Below are 6,000 nucleotides of genomic sequence, written 5' to 3'. Positions count from 1 at the left end.
CCACCTTTTGACAAAAGTGGGGGGGTTAGTTTTTTCTACAGTCACTAAACTCGGTACACATATTGTTCTCATCAAGCCGGACAATTTTCTAATTTACATTCATTAGCTCCGACCAACAGGAAGTCGGCTATTTTTGTTTGAATGTTAATTTTTTGAAAAAACAGGCTATGAATTTTATACTACTACTCCTACAGGGTTTATCCAATTTACACCAAGCTTTTTTTAACTTGTTGCTAACACATTGAAGTTGTTTCATTGCAAACGGATTTTGGATATCTCAAACGGTTTGGCCGTGGCGAGGCAACGAATTTATGGCAAGAAAAGGAAACAAAGTGTTATAACTTCTGCATACATTAATTGATTTTGATGAAACTTCGGCTTAGTCTTCGTTGTACAAGGCTGATCACATGGATGTGACTATTGTGATTCAAAGTCATAGCGCCACCAACTGGAAGCAGAAAATGTGTCACTTTCAGCATACATTGAGATCACCCTCTTATTTTTACCTGATTTGCTTCAAAATTCATCAGAATAATGTTAAAACTTGGCACATGTAATCCTCTGAAAATGGGCAGGGAGGAGGGGCTATATAGCGGCACCTTGTAGTGCAGTAAATGTGGAGTGAATTTGACATAGTCCTTTGATGTTTAACCGTTTTAAATGCCTATTGCCCGCTGTGCATAGTTGCCCTGAAGCCACGGGGTGGCGGTGCCACCGGGCTTGGGCCCGCCATCGCTGCTCGCAGCTATATTTCTTCTTCTTCTTCTTCTTCTTCTCCAAAGTGAATCGCATTTTAGAGGGCCTAAACGTGCTCGAAAACTCACAAAACTTTGCACACGCGTCAGAAGTGGTGAAAATTTACGTCTGTTATGGGTTTCGGAATTGGCCGTGGCAAAATGGCTCGATAGCGCTATCTAACGTACAGCCCCACTTGCTACATTACAGTAGGGTTTTGAAATTCGGTACACACATTTATCAGCCAAGTGCCTACAAAAAATTCTCTTGGAGCGAAATCCGAAACCAAACAGGAAGTCAGATATTTTGAATTAATTCACCGTTTTTTGCATTTTCCAGACGTTGTACTTTAACGAACTCCTCCTAGAGATTTAATCAGATCAATGTCATTTTTGGTCAGTCTAATCTAAAGGCCTTTGTGACGTTAAATTGCGAAGATCTAGAGTTTTCACTGAAGGGCGTGTCCGTGGCGGCCTGACAAAGTTTGATGTCTTCGCCATGAAAAAGGAAGTTGTTGTAACTCAGACAAACAATGTCCGATCTGCCCCAAACTTCACATGCTTTATTAGAGTCCTGACCTGAAGACATCTTCATAACAATATTCAGTTACAGTCATAGCGCCGCCTGGGGGCAACAGGAAATGACATGTTTTACACTGTGATTAACTCCTCATAGAGATTTCACAAGATCAACATCATATGTTGTCAGTCTAATCTTAAGACCTCAGTGATGATAAATATCGAAGATCTTGAGTTTTCGGTGAAGGGCGTGTCCATGGCGGCCTGACAAAGTCTGATGTTTCGCCATGAAAGAGGAAACTGCTGTAACTCAGGCATACTATGTCCGATCTGCTCCAAACTTCACATGTGTGATAAGAGTCCTAGCCTAAAGACGTCTATATGATAATATTCAGTTAGTCATAGCGCCACCTGCTGGCAACAGGAAGTGGCATGCTTTATACTGTAATTCACTACCAGATTCACATTTCATCATGCCACGAAGTACCAGACATGCTTGAAACACGATAAATCATGCAACACTTGGCTGAGTGCTAATGTATGCGATTAACACCACGAAACAGGAAGTTGTTGTAACTCAGGCATACAATGTCCGATCTGCTTCAAACTTTACGTGTTCAATGATAGTCCTGGCCTGAAGACATCAACATGGCAAAATTCAGTTACGGTAAAAGTGCCACCTGTTGGCCGCAGGAAGTGTGGCATTTCGAAATGACTTTGGCATAATTCTCCTGTATTCACTCACTTAAATGCATGACGCCCACTGTTCACTGTTTTCCTGAGGCCAACGGGTGGCGGTGAGCCCGTGTGCGAGGGCCCTCTCAACGCTGCATGCAGCTTTAATTTGATCATGTTATCTGAAATGTTTTAATGAAAAGGCAGAGTAAATAGCTCTTGATATACTCTCCAGCTTACCGAAAATTGTTATAACCCTTTGTAGCCAGGAATTCAATATTGCTTTACATTTATCAATATTTCTAAGAATGCTTTCTTTTTCTCTTATTTATTTGTTTCTGGTGACTGTGATGCCCAAATACTTGACTTCTCTTTTAACCTATGTTATCAATTAAGCAAGCTGGTTGATTGTGCAAAGCAAGAATTCCACATTCATTAATGTTTAATGTAACACCTGATGCTTTCGAGAATTGACTGACTGAATCTAATGCTGTGGAGATTTGCCTTTTATCTTTCAGAAATAAAGTCATATCGTCTGCAAACTGACTTATTATGATGTGCTTTCCCATGATGTTAAAGCCACCAGATTTATTCATTCTAATCATAATAGACAGTAGTTCAGCAACCAATATAAATAATAAAGGCAAGCTGTTGCAACCCTGTCTAATGCCCCTCTTGACTGTAAATTGTGAGCATGTGCCATGCTCCAGAGATACACAGCTGTTGATTGTAAAGTAGACTAATTAGGGCCCGAGCACCGATGGTGTGAGGACCCTATTGGAATTGCTCAGCCAATTATTCTTCTTCTCCAAAATGAATCGCATTTTTGAGGGCCTAAACGTTCTCAAAAACTCATGAAACTTTGCACACGCATCAGAAGTGGTGAAAATTTACATCTGATATGGGTTTCAGAATTAGGTGTGGCAAAATGGCTCGATAGCGCCACCTACAAAATTTCAATTAAGCGCCCTTCGTGCTACGTTTCACGTACAGTTATGAAATTCGGTAGACAGATGTAACAGCCCAGTAAAAAGCCCCTGGGTGCAAAGTTTGTAAACCCAACAGGAAGTGAGATATTTTGAATTTTCTCTAAAAAATTTTGGCAGTTTTTGCCATTTCCACATGTTGTACTTTAACGAACTCCTCCTAGAGCTTTAATCAGATCAACATCATATTTGGTCAGTCTAATCTAAAGGCCTTTGAGACGTTAAATTGCGAAGATCTAGAGTTTTCGCTGAAGGGCGTGTTCGTGGCGGCCTGACAAAGTTTGATGTTTCGCCATGAAACAGGAAGTTGTTGTAACTCAGACAAACAATGTCTGATCTGCCCCAAACTTCACATGTTTTATTAGAGTCCTAACCTGAAGACATCTATATGACAATATTCAGTTACAGTCATAGCGCCACCTGGGGGCAACAGGAAATGACATGTTTTACACTGTGATTAACTCCTCGTAGAGATTTAACCAGATCAACATCATAATATGGCCAGTCTAATCTTAAGGCCTTTGAGATGTTAAATTGCAAAGATGTTGAGTTTTCGTTGACCAACAAAGTCTGATGTTTCGCCATGAAAGAGGAAGCTGTTGTAACTCAGGCATACTATGTCTGATCTGCCCCAAACTTTACATGAGTGATAAAAGTCCTGGCCTAAAGACATCTATATGACAATATTCAGTTAGCTATAGTGCCACCTGTTGGCAGCAGGAAGTGTGGCACTTTTACATGATGTTGCTATAATTCTCCTTTATTTACTCGCTTACATGCATGTCGCCCACTGTTCGCTGTTTTCTTGAGGCCAACGGGTGACGGTGAGCCCGGGTGCGAGGGCCCTTTCATCGCTGCTTGCAGCTTTAATTAAATTTATGAATTTCTGTCCAAAACAAATGATTTAAACCTTGATCTACAAATGTATGACTGTAATCGATTAACTCTAGTACCAATTGTATGTTATTATGGATAGATCTTCCAGCAAGGAAGCCAGATTGGGTTTCATTTATTATCTGGGGCAGGCCTTTTTTCATTCTAGCTGCAATAATTCCCGTTAATAATTTATAATCAATGTTAAAAAGCGTAAATGGTCTTAAATTATCTAACAATCTTTTGTCTTTGCCTTGTTAAGGAATAAGTATTAGGCCTTGCTTCATGGTTATCATTAATTTGTTCTTCGCTATGGATTCTTGAATTGCCTTAAATAACAAATGTCTGATATCTTTCCAAAAGAATCTATAAGATTTGGCTGTGAGCCCATCCATACTCGGGGATTTAGTCAATGATAATCTCAAGCTCACATCATCCAGTTCTTCAATTCTTAAATCTGACTCACAAAGTTCATTAAATGAATCATCAATCTTGGGTATGAAGTCTTTAATTTGAGGATTCCAGTTGGGAATATGCAGAAGTGTAGAGATTATTCTAAATGGTTTTATTATACTTACACTCTATTTATCAGTAAATTGATATTGCCCTATTTTCCTGTCTTCTCTTCTCTAAATTGCTGTAGTACGCGATGTTCTTTTCTCCTTGCTCTGTCTACTTTGCTTGATAAATGACATATCAGCACTCTACTGAGTTCTGGGCCTCAGATGTTTCGCCAGGGATCCCTCACCAGAGCTAACTCAGCCATAGAAAATTAAACCATTCTAACAAAACAGACCATACCATTTTATAATTACAGGGGGTCTCAAAATTCAGTACATCAAAAATAAATAAATAAATAAATAAATAAATAAATAAATAAATAAATAAATAAATAAATAAACACACATAAACACACATAAACACACACACACACACACACACACACACACACACACACACACACACACACACACACACACACACACACACACACACAAACTCTATAAACATACACTCTAAAAAATGCTGGGTTAAATATGGACAAACCCAGGGATTGGGTTGTTTTCACCCAGCCATTTTTTTTCAACCAATTTTGGATTTATTTTTTTAGCCAGCAATATATTACTATAGTAAAAGGAATGTTTTTGCTCACCCCCAAATAGTGGCAAATTTGTGGGGTATTTTAAGCTGAAACTTGACCAGACCAGAGACTTATATTACATCTTGTGAAAGAGGGCATAATAGGTGCCCTTTAACCCAACCTGCTGGGTTTGTCCATATTTAACCCAACTTGGGTTGTTTTTAACCCAGCATTTTTTAGAGTGATGAAATTACATTCACCATAAAGCAATATTGAAAATAAACTGAAACACAAAAATGAACTTCATAACACATTCAAATGAACAAACAATCCAAACCCATATGGTACCCAAAACTACATTTCCCATAATTCCTAGCAAAGGATATAAAGGACATCAGGAAAAGCCATGCTCATGGTTGTAACAACAGGCCTTTGTTCCATGCTGCACTCGTGGATCCCGGCGGAACCACGGGTAAGATACACAATCATTCAAACAATTAAATAAAGAAAATGAAACCTATATCTTTGTCTAGTTGTTATTCAATCACTATTTAATAAATGCTGGCTTAAAAACAACCCAAGTTGGGTTAAATATGGACGAATCCAGCGATTGGGTTGCTTTAATCAAGCAACTGGGTTAAATGTTTGCTCAACGTGCTGGGTAGTTTTAATTAACTCAGCTACTGTTAAAATAATGTATTTCTTGCTTAAAATGAACCCAAAATAGGTTGGAAATGAACATTTTTTAATAAGTTTAATAAATAATAATTAAATAATAAACATTTATAAAATTACTTATTAATAAATGCTCACCTTTTGATTATTATTGTTGCCTCTTGTAATTATGTTTCTGATTTTTAATTTCAAACCTAATTTGGGTTTATTTTAAGCCAGCCATATAGTCATTTTTAAACAATAGACGAGTTAAATAATACTACTCAGCGCGTTGGGCAAACATTTAACCCAACCACTGGGTTTGCCCATTTTCAACCCAGCAGTTTTTTGAGTGTAGCGTGCACTTTTGTAATCAATTGTTGTGTCGCTCTTTAAACTTAATGCGTGCATATAGTAACAACATGCACCTCTAACACAATGTTTTGGGTAAATTATTAAAGAAACAAAATAAATACAT

Source organism: Chanodichthys erythropterus, chromosome 13 (genome assembly GCF_024489055.1).
Source record: "Chanodichthys erythropterus isolate Z2021 chromosome 13, ASM2448905v1, whole genome shotgun sequence".
NCBI classification, from domain to species: Eukaryota; Metazoa; Chordata; class Actinopteri; order Cypriniformes; family Xenocyprididae; genus Chanodichthys; species Chanodichthys erythropterus.
The sequence above is the reverse complement of the archived record's forward strand: the minus strand, read 5'-3'. Positions refer to the sequence as shown.